An 18,089-nucleotide genomic window follows, 5' to 3' on the forward strand; every position below is an offset into this window, starting at 1 on the left:
CAGATCCTTTATTCCCATCTGTTTTACCTCATCGTCTCCCTGTTACGGGTACAGAGGTTGACAGTAGTGTCGTCTGCACCCTTTTTCTGCATTTAGTCCTTTACGGGTGTCCAGATAATAGTTTGAGTTCTCAATCTGAGTTACTAATCTGTGGATTGCAGAGAAGGAATGATAGTTCCCAATTTTATAGAAATAATAAGGTGGGACTTGTAAATAACAATCTTAGGAGTTTTCTGGCAGAAGACTGAAGCCTGTGGCTCCTAACTTGCATAGCTGGACATTCTGGTCTTTTGTTTGCATTCTTAGCTCTTACACAGTTTTTTTTTTTTTTAAGATTTTATTTTATTTATTTATTTCAGAGAGAGAGCACGCACACAAGCATGAGCGGGGAGAGGGACAGAGGGAGAAGCAGACACCCTGCTGAGCAGGGAGCCTGATATGGGACTGGAGCCAGGACTCTGGGATCATGACCTGAGCCTAAGGCAGACGCTTAACCAACTGAGCCACCCAGGCTCCCCTCTTACACAGGCTAGGTGTGCAAATGCAACAAAGACACTCTCACCAGTAAATCAGAAATGAGTGGTGCTCATGCAGAGATACATCAATTTATTTAGGGACCAGACCTGGGCTGGCACCCAGCATATCCCTCCTTCTCTGCTTAGCGGCAAGCAGAGAACAGGTATACATACAGTTGCAAGCACGTGCCAGGATGTGTCATTAGCAAAATTTGCTGCCAAGTTCTTGGACTGGTCTTGCCTAAAGGTAATTTAATTTTCTTTGAAGACAGGGTCTAGGTTAGGGTGTACTTCTGTTTAGTTAGATTTTTTTGTCCATTGTTAGCCTACCCATTATCCTTTCATGTCCCATTATACTATTTTGGTCACTACAGAATAGAGATAGGTGACTAGGGAAGAAAGAGAATGCCAAAGTGGAGGATTAAAGACAGAACTGCATGTCCCAGAGACTCTCAGACCTCCGCACATATCTGTATCACTGCATAGATCACTGTTTACTTTTCAGTATCCCCATTTAGAGAGTAAGATCTTCAGAATAAAAGGAACATACTTTTATTAGTCTGAATGAATGGTAGTGCCTAACCCAGCATAGTCCATCGATGCTCGTAAATAAAACTTTGCAAGCACCAAGGAAGCTTCAACGGAGTATTTGTCTTTTCAGAAAATAACAGCAACAATTTTTACCATACCCCATTAAAGCTTGTAGTTTTATTGTTACCTCTGGATGAATTTCACACATGAATCTTTTCATGCAATTGTAATATCCTACTAAAATTTTAGGCTTTCATTGCTCCATTTGTTACCAAAATGTTTGTCAAAGAAACAGGAAAGGTAAAAGCAGGTCGGGTCCATCATAGTACCTCTGTATCCCATACACCCAGGGTATAAATTTTTGGACTAGTCTGATTGCATAATGTAACACTTACCCTGACATAACAAATTCAACTCCACGGTTAAGAGTCAGCTATAAGATTGGTCATAATAATACCTGGTAGACTCTTTCCAGGTTCTCTCCTTCTTTCTACCCACTCCAGATATCTATATTTATGCATACACATATACATGTGCATATATATGTAAATATACATAAACTTATATACACATGTATATATACATATAAATTTATATGTTGTATATACATATATGTTATAATTATATATACACATACATATTTATTTTATGGATTTACATATTGGAAAATAAAATTCACCTTGAGAGTGAATTTCAGTTTGGCAATATGCATTAAGATTTCCTCTAAATATTCACAATTTTAATCCAAGGAGTCTGTATCCAGTAATTTATTCTAAAGTTATTGAGAAATGTATGCAAAATTTTAAGTATAAGAATGTTTTTAGAAGTATTATTTTCAATAGAAAAAAATTGACAAACACACCCTTAATAACAATCTACTATTTAACGAAATATACCCATTTTGTCAAATATTATTCAGTTCTTCCTGGAAATCAGATTTCAAAAGAATATTAAATAATACAATAAAATATTCATAAAGTAATTCTAAGTGGGAAAAAAAGTGGCATATAAAATTCTTACACATATAATGGTGATGGTGGTGTCTTAGGCATTTTATATACATTTTTTATCCTACTTATGTCTAATATTTATCTATTTTGTCCTATTGTTTTCACTTTTTCTGTCCTAAAAAGTATTTTATTTTTATGGTTGTTAAAGGATTTCCTAATCTTTAAAATCAGAAACAACTAATAGAATGGGATCTAATATGGTTTATTACAAATGTCTATGTTAGGTATACACAGTTTAGGTATACAGAGAGAAGACAAAAACATTTAATAAATATTCATGATCTTAATGAGTCAAGATCAGTTTTAGGCAACAGTTTGCTGTGTCTCCTGACAAGATGAATGTAGTCTGTGAATGACTAATATTTTTATCAGGAAAACTGAAATTGAGAACCCCTCTGTTCTTGGACCCCAGTGTTTGGACCATTGTGCTTGGTTCCAAGGACCACATTTCAAGAGGCTCAACGACCTATAAACTAGTGTGACCAAAATTACAAATGGCTGCCATGTGGCATCACAAACTCCTCCCTTGTTAGCAGAGGCATCTGTTTTGGTTAAATATAAAGGCATATTTCTTACGATCAGGACTATAAAAAAAATGGAACCAGTTTTCCTGTGACATCATTATGTTACTTTCACAAGCAATTGGGAGAGCATCTGAGTGGTCCCTATGGTATGAGCCCTGTTCCACAAAGAATGTAAATTAACTCCACCCATTCTCCTCCCAAATGTGCAGGATCCTGAGATGTATATGGCGGAACAATCTGGGTGTTTTCAGGACGAAGACACTTTTTTCATTATGAGGATTCCTTCCCCATTAATAAAACGTGGAAAAATGTCACAGAAAAGGGGATAAGCGTGAATCATAGAACAGAATTACTTTTGTAATGTGGCATGTTTTAAGAAGACTCAAGCAGATGCACATAGAAACAGTTTGCCAAATTATTTTACAATAATATTATAAAATATTTTTTCTCAATGAAAACGCTTATGGCTATCAACCTAAGAAAATCCTGTTGGAATGTATGTGTTCAAACCTGTCTTCAGAAACTACTTAATATGTCGATAATTACTTATGAGTGTATTTAATGTCTGGTTTTGAATTGCTTTTTCTGTGATTCACAAAAAAAGTACAAGTATGCCAGATGGCAATGCATAAAATGAGAATAATTTAATGCTTTTGCTTAACAAAGTACTGTAACTTGGCTTACTGTGAGAAAGAAAATTTATTTTTAGGATGTCAACCTTCACATCTAAATGTCTGTCTGTCTGTCTGTCTGTATACGTGTGTGCATACATATATGTGTGTGTGTGCGTGTGCATGCATTATAAGACTATACAGGGATTTTTCATATCTGTATACCGTTTAGTTACTCAGGCATTTTGTGTATTCATCAACAGAATTTAATGGGCACATACTTTGCATTGAATTTTCTTTGTGATATGTTTATTCCTTATAGGATAGGGACGAGAAGATGAATCTAACAGAAAAGAATAAAAAAAAAATCTGCATTAAGACCCTATTCAACAAATGCAAAATGGCTATTAACCAACGTCAATATAATAAATGCAGGAGGGAAAACACATTCAAACCATTCAAATGAGGCTGTGTGGGCTGCACAATTATAAAACATATTTACTAATACAGTGAAGCCTGAGATTATACAGCATGACGTGCTAGGTAATTATGAGTTAATGCAACAAAATATATAATTTTGCTTATTCCTTATCAGTAGGGGGTTTAAGGTAATGGATATATTTTTAATGAAATAAATGGAAAACTACTGAAAACACTGGGTAAAAACAAGAGTCCTAATTAATAATTTGCTCTTTGCTATTTCCTGTTGCAGATTTTAGCCAATGTTCTATATTCAGCTGTAATCTAACCACACTCATTTAACTTCCAACTGAAAGCAGGAAAATGTCTTCAAAGTATCCTCTACTTTCAGTGCATTGCCAAATTCTCTAATTTTTCATTTCATAAAAGTAAAAATAATCTCGGAAAGTTATCTTTAGTGCTTCTCCACAAAACCTGTATCTTATCTCTGCAACATCCCTGATCTCATTTAAAATTGTGAAGACTAAAGTTATCTTCCTTGCATTTCAAACAAATTAACTTGTCTCCTTTTATCCCCATCTCCTCTAGTTGCCTTAACTTCTTGCTGCCAATTGGTGAACATCTGCCATTCGAAACCATACCAAATCATTTTACTGTCCTCTGGATCTTTCTACCATTCATAGTCAAGTACTTTTTAATTACTAAAAAGCCTTGAATGCTTGAATGCTCTAGGTAAACCTCAAAGGCATCTGTTATTTTCAGGGTCCCGCTATTTTCTAAAGGACAGCCTTTGCTACTTTGCCTGGAGTCAGTTTTCCCTTCCCAAAGTGCTGTAGAGTCAGAGCTCAACTTGACCTCTCTGCTATTCTAGCCCACAGAGCTAACCATCCTTGGATTCTCAATCAACATCAAGTAGTTAATCAATAAGTAAATTTCCCAATATTTAAGTTAGGGTTGGGTCAAGAACCAAAGTAATGTATGCTTTTGATTTACGGAATTGATGGCTGAATAACAATCCTACTAAAGTGGGCTTAGTCCACCCAAGTGAACCAAAAACAGTCATCCGGAGGTTCCACACCTTTATAAGCCTCAGAAGTCATGTCTCTACTATGAAATGCTAGGGATAAAATGAGACTGTCTGCTTAACTGCCCTCAAATCCGTCAGATTCTGGAGTCCCAACAGAAAGAGTAAGCACACTGATACCTACTTGGCATTTGAAGTCACAGTGCCAATCTGTCACCATCCTGTAAGCAATATATAAATTCTATCTGCAGCTGCAAGAGAACTCCTGTCTTCTCTGCCCTGTTCATTTATTTGAAAGGAAAGTAACACCTTACTCTATACCCTTTACAGGTATGGTGACTGCTGTCGCTGCAATTGATTAAGCTCCATTTGTTTACATAATATTAAGGAGTATTTCAGGCACCAATCTTTCAAGTTGCCAACAAAAAACACATTGTTTTCAGTTTTTTAAAACATAATTAATCTGTAGACTTCTGTGCTAGGTTAACTCAATTGATTTTTTTTTTCCTTGCCCCTCATCCCTCCCCCCCTTTGTCACTTGACAGCTTGAAACTGGGCTTGGAAAAGCTCATTTGCATTCTTGCAGCAAGGTGGTAGAATAAACCAAGTAAATGCGTCTATTTGTGTACTTCAATATATGACTGTGCTTGCTTCAATCAAGACTTATTTTCAGTATCATGGCCAACAAAAGCATTAAACGAGTTATCTCCGACATGAGTGATAAGCTGTAGAATGTATTTCTTTAAGGGATTTTTTTTTCTGTGACGCTTATGGAATGCAATAAAAAACAGAAGCAAGAGTGCAAATCTCACTAGAAATTCATAATGCTACCTTGCCATTTGACTCTTTCTCCTTGTTTCCTGACATGTTAAGTACCTTCATTATAGTTTAGGTTGTACCTGATTATAAGTTTAAAAGATTACAGATATTTCAAAAAGGAATTATTTTTTTAAAAAATCAGTATTTCACATTGAACTTTAAAGATTTCATTCTCAACCCAAGATTGTCATTTCACATACTGATCTCTTTTGGGAGTTGATGCTGGTATTGCCTTCTAAGAGTGAAAAACATCTAAAGTCTTATTTTTTCAGGCATTAGTATTGTTTCAACATAATCTCTTCTGGGTATTTTTTTCTAATTCTTCCCCCATGGAAATTTTTGGTGCAATTTCATTAAATTATTTCTTCCTTAACTATTTCCCTGCCAGGGACCAAACATTTAGCTGAACCCAATTATTTTTCTGACTATAAACTCATGTGGTTTCATCTATAAAATGGAAATCTGTACCTGTGTGTGTGAGAGACAGAGAGAGACAGAGAGACTGGCGGGTGGGGGGGGGGCAGGGGAAGGGGGGGCGGGGGAAGAGAGGGAGAGACAGGGAAAGAGGGGGAGACGGTGGGAGAGAGGGGAGAGATTTGTGTGTTACTGGAAAGGTACAAGTGAAAGAAAAAAATTCACGTTCCTTGTGTTCTGCATAATGCTATAGTACGGTGTGAATGACAGAGGTGATGTTCTCAGTCATTTCAGTCAACACATTCTTCTTTTCACAACCTAATCTCCTTCATCTGAAAGAGAAATATATTTTTAGCCACCTCTCTGGGACCAAGTCATTGATTTATGAATATAAGGTGAAGGACTTCATGAATTTTTTCCTGACCTCCATCTGTCATTTTCTCAGTCATATCTATTTTAAGAAATATAAAACAAATTGTCCTAATGGGGCACATTATCACCTGGATATATCACACAGGAAGAACTCCCTCTGCTTCTTATCACACCCACACAGAAAATTAGCTTTACACTGCCCTAAGCTGATTTTCTGTCTAGTCTTTATTATTTTATACTGACAATGATATACATTACTCAAATGCTGATTCATTCTGAATATTCTCACCAGAGATTGGAGTAAGTCCCTTCAAGTCTTTTGTAGATAAGGACAGAAACCAGAAGCAATTGTTCCTGCAACTGAGAATTACTGGAATATTAATCCACCAAAGCTGACCAATGGATCATTGCAGTGACTGCCAACTTTTACGTTACTACATATGAATTCACATTCTAACACTACCAGCTATGTTTTTGATAAAAATCATACCTGTTAAGCCTCAAGCCTCATCCAAAATAAGCTTAAAAAACACTTACATCACTAATCATTAGGCAAATGCAAATCAAAGTTATAATGAGATACCACCTCACCCCCATTAGGATGTCTACTATTAAAAAATAATAATACAGAAAAAAACAAGTGGCAGTGAAAATGTGGAGAGAAATTAAGACCCTTGTATGCTGTTGATGGGAATGCAAAATTGTGCAGTCGCTATGGAAAATACAGTATGACAGTTCGTCAACATTAAATATATAATTAACATATGATCCAGCAATTCCATTTCCAAACATATACTCCAAAAAATTGAAAATAGGATTTCTACACCCATATTTATAGCAGCATTATTTGTAATAGCTACAACAGGAAAACAACCAAAGTTTTATTGACAGATGAATAGATAAGCAAAATGTAGCATATACATATAAGGGAATATTATTTAGCCTTAAAAAGGAAGGGAACTCTGACATATGCTACAACGTGGATGAACTTTAAGAACATTATGCTAAGTGAAATAAGCCAGTCTCTCTCTCTCTCTCCCTCTTTCTCTCTCTCATACACGTGCGCGCGCGCACACACACACACACGACAACTACAGTATGATTCCACTTATATGAGGTAATTAGAGCAGTAATATCATGGAGACAAAATGCAGAATGATGTTTCTCAGGGTCTGGGGAGAAAGGAGGAGGGAGTCTATTGTTTAATGGGAACAGAATTGCAGCTTTACAAGATGAAGAGAATTCTAGAGATGGATGGTGGCAATGGTAACACACTATGCACGTATTTAATACCACTGAACCACACACTTAAAAATGGTTAAGACAGAGCGCCTGGGTGGCTCAGTCGGTTAAGCATCTGCCTTCAGCTCAGGTCATGATCTCAGGGTCCTGGGATCAAGTCCCACATTGGGCTCCCTGCTGAGCAGGGAGCCTGCTTCTCCCTCTCCCACTCCCCCTGCTTGTGCTCTCTCTCTCTGTCAAATAAATAAATAAAATCTTTTAAAGAAATGGTTAAGATGATAAATTTTATGTTTTATATTTTGCCATATTTTTAAAAATGGGCAAAAACATAATCACTTAGTTTTTAAAAGAAATATAATTAGATAGGAACCAAAAAAATTTTTTGACGAATATCTGGATGAAACTCCATGTAATCTCATTTTATTGGTGTTGGTGACTACATGTAAAAATTCTTCTCCACATATTAATGCATTCTCTCTCTCTCTCTCTCTCTCTCTCTCTCTCTCTCTCTCTCACACACACACACACACACACACACACAAACCATACTACTACAAAGAAAGTCTGGATAGAGGAAGATATAAGATTACGAGTAGAGACATTGAATGAACTTTAAGAACATTATGCTAAGTAAAATAAGCCAGTCTCTGTCTCTGTCTCTCTCTCTCTCTCACACACACACACACACACACACACACACACACACACACACACACCCCAACTGCAGTATGATTCCAGTATTCTCTTAGATGCAGAGCAGGGATAAGCCAATATATTCTAAAAGAATAAATCAGAAACTGACACACAAATAGGATCCATTTCATGGCCAAGATACAATATGTTTCATGCAGTCTGATGTTAAAATGGTACATTTTCCTTGTAAGGTATTCTGAGCCTTCCTGTGTGGTCCTGGAAGCCCTGATAATATACTTCAGAATGAGGGAATAGCACTTTAATTCACATGCGGAGACACAGAGCTCTCCATAAGGGTTGCTATTGTCACTAGGGCAAAAATAAATGACAGTACATAAAATGGGCTTGATCTACGTGAGGCTTACTAATAAGGAAGTTAGCGACCAGAGTTTCATTAATAAAATCATGATGTACAAATAATTACGTTTCTTGCCTTTGATCATAGTTGAGCATTTTGTTTTATTCTGACTCCTACACTTGAAGAACATTGACAAAATGAAGTTTTGTTAGAAGAGGATGATCTGGAGGATGAAATATCGAGAATCCAAATTAGAAATGAGGAAGAGCTATTCGTACGGTAATTGCTTAGCTTGAATACATAGGAAAGACTGTACAGTTGTACACATCTGAGGCACTACCATAAAAAAAGGAAAAAAAATAGCTTCATATTGTGTAGCTTTAGATAACAAAAGTAGGTCAAATGGAATAAAGTCGAAATACGTTAGAGTTTATATCGTTTTTTAAAAAGGATTTATTTATATATTTATTTGAGGGGGGAGGGGCAGAGGGAGAGGGAGAGGGAGAGAAAGTCTTAAGCAGGCTCTGTGCTCAGCGTGATCTCATGACCCTGAGGTCATGACCTGAGCAGAAATCAAGAGTCAGACGCTTAACCAACCGTACCACCCAGATGCCCCTGAGTTTATATCTTTTCAAAAAAAAATTTTTTGTAATAATTAATGCTGTTCAATGACATAACTAAACCCTTCTGAAGCACTAGTCTCCTTGTTACTGGAAGAATTCAAGTGTGACAGTCGCCCAAGAGGAACAGAATCAAAGGGAATCCTGCATTGGTAGAAGCTGAGATGTGAGACCTTAAATACATTTCTAGCCCCAAGATATTAAACTTCTCAGTAAACTGGACACCTTGGAAACTTACACTTATCCCTTTGAAAGTACTCATATCACTTTTAATATTAAAGAATGAAGAAAGCTATTTAAAGGACACTCAAAAGTCACAATGATCACTAGATTGAGCCCATGCCATATTAGGACAGAACAAAACCCAGTTTTAAAATAAGTTTGTAAAAACGCAGGACAGGCCAGTTATGTGAAAGTCATTTGGTGAGTGCTGAAGCTAACACAAAAATAATAATGACCTGGTTAGATATGACACTAAAGACATGCACAAAAAAATAAATAGATAAGTCAGACCTCATTAAAATTAAAAAAAAAAAAATTTTTGTTTGAGCATCAAAAAACATCCAGAAAGTGAAAAGACATCTTTTAGAATGGGAGAAAATATTGGCAAATCATATAGCTCTTAAAGGTCTAGTATCCAGGATATATAAAACACTCTGACAACTCAACAACAGAGACAATAAAATTAAAAAATGGGCTGAGGACTAGAATTAACACTTCTCCAAAGAAGATACACAAAGTCTCGGTAAACACATGAAAAGATACTCAACATTTCTAGTCATTATGAAAATGTAAAGCAAAACCATAATGGGATACCATTTTATACCCACTAGGATCACTGGAATCAGAAAAACGGAAAATAAGTATTGGCAATTGGAGGAAGTAGAGAAAATGAAACCCTTGTACATGCTGGTCCAATGCAAAATGGCTTGACTACTGCTGAAAAACATTTGTTGGTTCCTCAAAAAGTTGAAGATAGAATTACCATATGACCCCTACAATTCTACTCCTAGGTGCATACCCAAAATAATTGAAAACAGGTGCTCAAACACATACAAAAATACATACATGTGTCTTCATAGTAGTACTATTCCCAATAGTGAAGCTAAAAGGTGAAAACAATCCCAAGGTTCACCAATGAAGGAACGGATAAAGAAATTTTGTTATATATACATAATGGAATATTATTCAGCCATAAAAAGAAATGAAGTACTAACACATACAGCAGAATGGATGAAACTTCAACATGTAAGGTCACATACTTATTGATTCTCATTGTATTAAATATTCATTATAGATAAAACCATGGAGAAAGAACACAGATTATTGCTTGACACAAGCTGGAGGAGGCGGATACAGGGAAAAACTCTTGATATGTAGGGGTTTTTACTTTGGAGTGATGGAAATGTTTTGGAACTACATAAGGGTAATGGTTGCATAACGCTGTAACTAACATTCAGTAAAATATTGTACCAAATGCCACTTACTTGCTCATTTATAAACAATACATTTTGTGTTTTGTGAATTTCACATCAATAAATTATTTTTTTAAATAATATATTCTTCAGGGGATGGTAGAGATGAGTCCAATCTCTAAATACCTAAGAGTCGTGTGGTGGTCCCTCTCATATCTTTAACAATTTGACTCCTTCAGAAACTGAATGGACCTGGAGGATGACTCCAGGATCCTGGAGGACGACTGTATTCTATGCCAGACTTAATCAAACACTAAGCCCCGCTACAGCTGCAGCACTCAATGTGCTATTGTTGCTATAACCGATTAACAACGTCTCAGGTACATGGGATGTGCCATTGGTTTGGCAAACAGGTTCTTTTCCATTCAAATTAGAAAACAAGATCAGATATCGTTCGCATTCACATAGGACAGACAACAATATTTACTCATGATTATGTCTCAGGACTATGTTAAGTCTCTCGTCCTCTGTCAGGAATCCTAAAAGATCTGGGCCACTTGGACATCTCAAAGAATGCTGCAGTGTTTCACGACACCAACAACATCATGTGGAGCTGGCAAGGTGAGAAAGAAGTGGCTAGTCTTCTACAGGCCTCGGTAAGGTATGTGCAACCCAGAGAAGGGAAAATAAACCCTGCAAAGATTCAGGGGCTGGATACCTCCATGGCATGTGGGAGATTCTAGTGTCAGGAGAGTACTAGGGTATGCCTTTCAAAGTAAAACGAAATTTGGTGCAGCTTGCATCATGAAGAAGGAAACACATTGCCTGTGGATCTACAGGCAACACATTCACTCCTAAGAATAATTATCAGGAAACATGAAAGACTGTTGGGTTTCATGGTGTAGGAAAAGACGCTGCAGTGGGTCCAAACCATAGCTGCCACCTGGACCACACAATCCAGCAAACACTGTGGTGTTGGAAGTGTCAGCAGTGGGAAAGGATGCAGCGGGGACCTTATGGCAAGCTCTAGTGCAGAATCACAATGTAGACCCCTGGGATTCTGGGGCAGTGTGAACTACAAGAGAATGATAAGTCCCTTAAGAAATAAATACCTTTGACATCTTACTGATGGAGCACTTAAACATGGGACATGAAGTGACAGTGCCCTCGGAATTTCCCATTATGAGCTAGGTTCCACCAGGCCCACCACCGCTGGTAGGCCTAGCAGCAGCTATTATATAATGAAAATGTGCATCTGGGAATGAATCTGAGCAGGGCCAGGGGGTACAAGTCACATCCATGAACATCAAGTCCAGACCTTGCGTCACCTGAAGAGTTACACCAGTGTCCCTCCATCAACTTGTACCAATGACCAGATGGGGTTTCTACGCAACCAGCTGAAGGAGGAAGGAAGGAACTAGTCTTGGTTTATGAATAGTTCAGGTCGGTATGTGGGTACAAACTGAAAATGAGCAATGACTGCAGATCCATCTTCAGGGGTGGTCCTAAAAGATGGTCAAGAGTGATAATTTCCAAAATGGGCTAAACTATGAACAGTTAATCTACTTGTCTTTTTTTTGTGGGAGGAGAAATGACCCAAAGTGACAGTGAAGGGCCTTGGAGGAAAAGAACTGGAATACTGGAGACATCTTCCAGGTCGAGGCCTGTGGAGGTCGTACAGAAGTGGGCACAAAATGTAATTATTTTGTTAACTCCCATAGGAGAACATAAAGCACAGGAGAGGCACTTGTCTGAACAACCAAGTAGACAATGTGACTGAGCCAGTTATCTTTAGCCATCCTTTGTCATCAGCCATCCACAACTGGTATAATGAGGACATCAGTGGAGTGGTCATGGTAACAGAGCCAGAGGCTATAAACGGGCCCAACAGCACAGAATCCCACTTACCAAGGCAGATCTATTGATAACTCTGAATTCCTAATTTATCAGTAACAGAGACCAACACTTGCATATCCAATATGGCACCATTCCTCGAGGACAGGAACTGGCTACTCTTTGACAAGCTGATGACATTGAGTTTCCTCTATCCTGAAAAGATCATCTGTTCAACTTCACAGGGATAATAAATAAGTTGTGAATATGGGCATTCCTCTCCTGCCCAGACAGCAACAGTCATAGCCAACACCACTATCTGAGGGCTAACAGAATGCCTGATCCATTGGCATGAACTTCTCTACACATCTTATCAGATCAGGAGACTGGTGTTGAGTGATGGATGGGAAGAAGGTGCTGGAGTGGCCCATGACTATGAGATTCATTGGTTATATTATATACTATGCCATCGGGAGGCTTCTGGCCTTTTATAGAATACAAGAATGACCTCCTAAAGGTGAAATAAAATGCCAGCTCTGAGTGAATAGTCTGAAAGAAGCAAGTATGACTCTTCACAGTGCAATGCATTTATTAAATGTCTCTCTGTATGGTGGTCTGCCCCCAAAAGGAAGGATACATGTGCTCAGAAACCAAGGGGTAGAGGTATGGGTGGCGCCACTTACCATCGCTCCCAATGATTCACTGGGGGACCTTATGATTTCTGTTCCTATAACTCTAGGCTCTTCTGGGTTAGAGATCCTGGTCCACAAAGGTAGACATTCTTGCTACGGTACACAGCTAAGAATCCTACTGAACTATAAGTTATACCAGCTACCAGGGAACTTTGGACTCTGCGCCCAGGGAAAAGCAGGCACTAAAGGGGTCACAATATTAGCAGGAGTAATTGGCCTTGATTATCAGGATGAGATAAGGCTCCTTTTACACAATGTGGGGGCAAGGAGAAACACCTGCAAAACCTAGGACACTTCCTGGTATTTCCTGCCTACAATTAAGTGTATTTGGCTATGTGCAGTACTCCACAACCGAAAAGAGAAGGACTATCAAAACTTTGGACCTTCAGAAGTGAAGGTTGGGATCACACCACGAGGTGAGCCACCAAGACCTGATGAGTCGGGTAGCTGACGGCCAAGGAGTTTCAGAATGGAGACTAGAGCATCAGTTACAGTTTGGGATCATCTGCAGCAAGGGGGCCTCTAGTTTATCCCATTAACCCTGTTCTTCTCATTCCCCCAACCCCCCCCCCCAGGAAAGAAGGACAGGGGACACACAGAGGAGCTGTTCCTCAAACCTGTATGAAGAAGCCGATCTGAACAGTGCAGGGAGGAGTGAGGTAGCTGTAAGAATGGGCCTCACCAACCTCTTACCACACAGGGCTGACCAGGGCCTCCGCTACTGAGCTGTGGAATTGACTGCTGAGTTTTCCCAAGATCATGCTCCCCTGAGCTGCTTCCAGCCAATGACTGGAAATGGCAGGGATACTATGAACTTCTACACATTGACATAGAAAATTATAAACAAATCATGGGGCACCTGGGTGGCTTAGTCAGTTAAGTATCTGACTCTTGGTTTCGGCTCAGGTCCTGATCTCAGGGTCATGAAATTGAGCTTCACATTGGGCTCTGAGCCAGCATGGAATCTGCTTAAGTGTCTCTCTCCCTCTCCCCCTGCCCCTCCCCCTGCTTGCTCACTGTCTAAAATAAATAAATAAACATTTTTTTAAAAAGTATAAACAAATCAATAGCACAATAGATTTGAGAGATCATCAGGCATTATTTTAAAAAGGAAAGCAAACAATAAACGTGAAAAAACTGTTCAGTTTACGAATAATTAGGGCACTTAAAAGAGACACCAGTTTGCTATTTTACCATTATCAGACGGACAAATAATAAAGATAATGAGAAAGAGGAGGAGAAGTAGTAATAATCTGACAACTGACAATCTCAAATGTTGAGGGTGTGAAGAAACAGGAACTCATATATGTGGTGGTGTAAATTGATCCAATATTTTGAAAGAGCAATATGGCAGAATCTAGTAAAAACAAAGATATCTAATTCCTAAAACCTAATGCTTCAGCCATGGTTCGGTGGAATATAATGAAAACAAATCTAGATGTCTGAAGCAGAAAGCTATCTGGAACAGGAGTGTAGGGGCATATAAAATTCTCAGAAAGGCTGAAGGAAGGGCCCCATGCAGGGCCTTTGGGAATGACTCCGCAGCAGCTCTCTCTCTGGCCCACCTGGGATGCTGCTATGTCCCTGCCACAGCAAGGATCCTGGGAGCGGGGATGGAACGTACCACCACATAGCTGTTACCCCAGGGTCAGGAAGCTGTCCCCACAACTGTCAGCTCCAGGGCCACAACACATCTGCTGGCTCACAGGGAGAAAAATGTTGCCTGTATGCTGGCTCTTGACAGTGAGACAGCATCTGCTGCCGGAAAGATAAATCACTAAATGGCCTCTTTCTGTGCCTGTTTGTCAGCAGAGCAGCCCACCTTCACCCTGCTGTTTCCCTTCCAAGTCTCCGTTTGAACATCTGATGGGGAAAGCTACCACAAATCAGCAACCGCAACAGAAGGGAGCTTCTAACGTTCCAAGCTCTGCTATAGGTCAGGGAAACAAGGAGAAGTTTCACATGCCCATTGAGCCTGAATCTACGACATCGATCACATCCAGCAATTTCACTTTTAAGCACACACCCTAGCACGCGGTTTTTCCAGAGGGGAGATATTGGTGTTTCGGATGGCTGTTTATTATGCCAGATATTTATCATAGAACGTGAAGCATCCTTGGGCCCCTAGAATCAATTGCCAGTAGTGTCCTCCAGACATCACCATGAGCAAGCCACACACGCGCATCTCCAAACACACCCCAGGAGGAGTATATCCCTCCACGTGTGAACCATTTCCCTGAAGTAGTTCCAGCATATTTGCATACATGCAGATATTCATGGCAGTGTTGTCATTTACAGTGACAAATTCGAGCCTAAATGACCATCACAGCGAAATAAAATGGAGAGACACAGCCGGCTGTATAACTTGCAGCAATTCAAATGGATGAGTCATCTACATACAGATGATCAAGAAGAATAATTGTCAAGCGGATAATCTTTTATGGGGAAAATTAAGTTGCAAAGGGCTGCTACTATCGCTTCCAACATGGAACAATAATCTAGATAAAGTTTCAGGACACTTTTTGACAAAACTCACCTCGTGAGCAGTATGAATACAGTCTTACGGGACTAGAAAGGAAGGGCTTCCGCTATTTTGTTTATTCTTTTGCATGTCTGTTGACATCAAATGTCTAGAGTTTAGAAGGTGGCATGGGCCTTCGTGACATCAGTATACTCAGAATATAATAATATTTGTACAGCACACTGTAGTAATTTGATGAGACTGTTTGAAGCCAGAGGTGACAAGCCCAGGGGCTATGGCTGCCTCAAGGCTTGTCCCGGCCTCCATAGGAGCTGAAAGGATCAATACGGCTAGCAGCTTTAAAGCATCTGATACGCCACCTTTGGGGAGCTCTGTATTAACAAGGATCAAAACAACATTCGCGTTGCTTCACAGTTTATCCTGCCCAATCTGACTTTTTCTTAAAGGAGTTCTGTTTTGGGACTAATTTCACCATATAAACAAATGAAATAAAATGAGGTCACCAACAAGAGTAAACACCAGGCTAAATCCATTTTTGTATTCCCAACTACTCCCTGAGGGCTAAGCAGAGCGCTTGGTAGAGCCGAAGGTTTCTTGACTTTAGGGAGTTCCGTTTTCATTGCCACGGGTCCTGTGCTGCCTGCCATTCAGATTCCTAGATTCCAGCCATAGTCTTCCTTATGGGAGGATGAAACCGGGAGATCATGAAAAGTGTCTGATCACAGAGTATTCACATACAAGGATTTTGTCCCAAAAAGGATGTCCAAGAAGGTCCTCTCCTGAGCAAACGCAAACCACCAGGCTGTCCCTAAATCTGTGAAAATCCACCCCCGCCCCAAACCTGAAAACAGCCCCAGTCCCAGCGGCTAGCAGTCACTTAACAACATTGGTTTGTTAGAGAGCAACACACAAACTAAGTTTTACTTGCACAGTGTGTTAAAAACAAAACAAAACAAAACAAAACAAAAAATAAACACTTTGTTACAAATTCTGCCAAGCCTATTTCAGAACAACAAAGTTTGTGTGTGTTCTAAGAAGGGAAAAGATGATGCTGAAGATGGAGGAGGGGGAGGGGGAGGGGGAGCCTCACAGCAGCAACACCTACATCACCAATTTCTTCTGTTCTGCAAGGAAATTAGAAAATACCCACTTAATGCCTTTTGCCCTTTGAGCTAATCACAAGGTGCGGGAAAGCTCTTTCTTAGTAAAACCAAAGGCAAGTCTCCTTCTCCCCCCCTTGGAAGGAGCCGTGCCTCCTTCCCTCTCCAGGACGCCTTGGGATCGGTCTGCTCCACGCTGCACCCTCTGCCTCGCCCGCTCCCTCTGATCTGTTCCGAGCCTCCAAGCTCGGGGAAGACATGGCGGGTGGAGCGGTGCAAGCGTTGGAACTCAGGCAGACGACGGCTTCCATCTCCGCTTGATCCCTCCTTTCTTCCCCAACCTCTATGTTAGTGCCTCCTGTTCATGAATCGAATGTTTTCTGCTTCTGAACCACATCATGCACCTGCCGGAAGCACTGCTTAGATTTTCTCTCTGGGGTATGGTTTGTGTGAAGCCCACTGAGTTGAAAGTCCTTCAGCATTTGCTCTTGCCGACACCCGGGAGGCAGAGCCTCGGCAGACCGTTTTGTATTCCAGCCGCTAAATGTTAGCGAGTCAGATGGAGACAGAAAGTTCAAGGTCTGGCCACATTAAGCGTTGGTATCACAGTGCTGCACACTTCGACGCTCGTTTGTGAGGCAGGAACACTGGCTTTAGAAACATTTTACATTGAAGACGTAAGAACAGCCAAATCCTCTCAGTCTTCAATTTTATTCATTCACCAGACCAAAATCATAAACTCTGTCGCAAAAAAATCACTTGTTCTGAGGCACCGTCCAAATGAAAGGGCAGGGTTTTCTTATGTTTACAAGGAGGCTGCACACAGATTCTTCCAGCTGCTAGAACACAAAAGTGAGAGAAAGGGCCTAGCATAGCACGTCTGGCTCATTGTTTCGTGAAGAGGCTCCAGGAAATAACACCAGTGGGAATTGGGCTTTGATGTGGTAAAACGTTTATCCTAGAATCCAAAATATAGAAACAAACTACAAGACATTTCTCCAAGCCTCATAAAATGGTAATTGAGGGAGAGCGAGCCCTGGCTACTGGAAAAAACAAAACAAAAAACAAAAACAAAAACAAGGCTTTGCAGGGTCATGGAGCGGAGAAGTGGACCCCCATGCAGGCTCAGCTACCTTCTGGCTGGAGGAACCTGGGGAATCCTCTTGCCCTCTCTGGGCTTAAGGTTCCTGTCAGCAACATGAGGCTAATGCCATCTGATTTTCAGAATCATTTCGAAATTTGTGAGTATCTACTCCGTGTGCCTGATTAGGACCTTAAACACCATAAATTTCTCAATGATATGATGCCGTATGAAAATCAAAGACCTGATTTCTCCTGACGGTGTAGTGCTTGGTGTCCTGAATGCATTAGCAGATTTCAAAGCCTTCCAGAAAGCCGTATCTTTGAAAATCTTAGATTAAATGGGCTCTTGCTTCATTCATTCATTTACTTAATACAAACTTAATTGCCCACC

Source organism: Ursus maritimus, unplaced genomic scaffold (assembly GCF_017311325.1).
Source record: "Ursus maritimus isolate PB19 unplaced genomic scaffold, ASM1731132v1 scaffold_6, whole genome shotgun sequence".
NCBI classification, from domain to species: domain Eukaryota; kingdom Metazoa; phylum Chordata; class Mammalia; order Carnivora; family Ursidae; genus Ursus; species Ursus maritimus.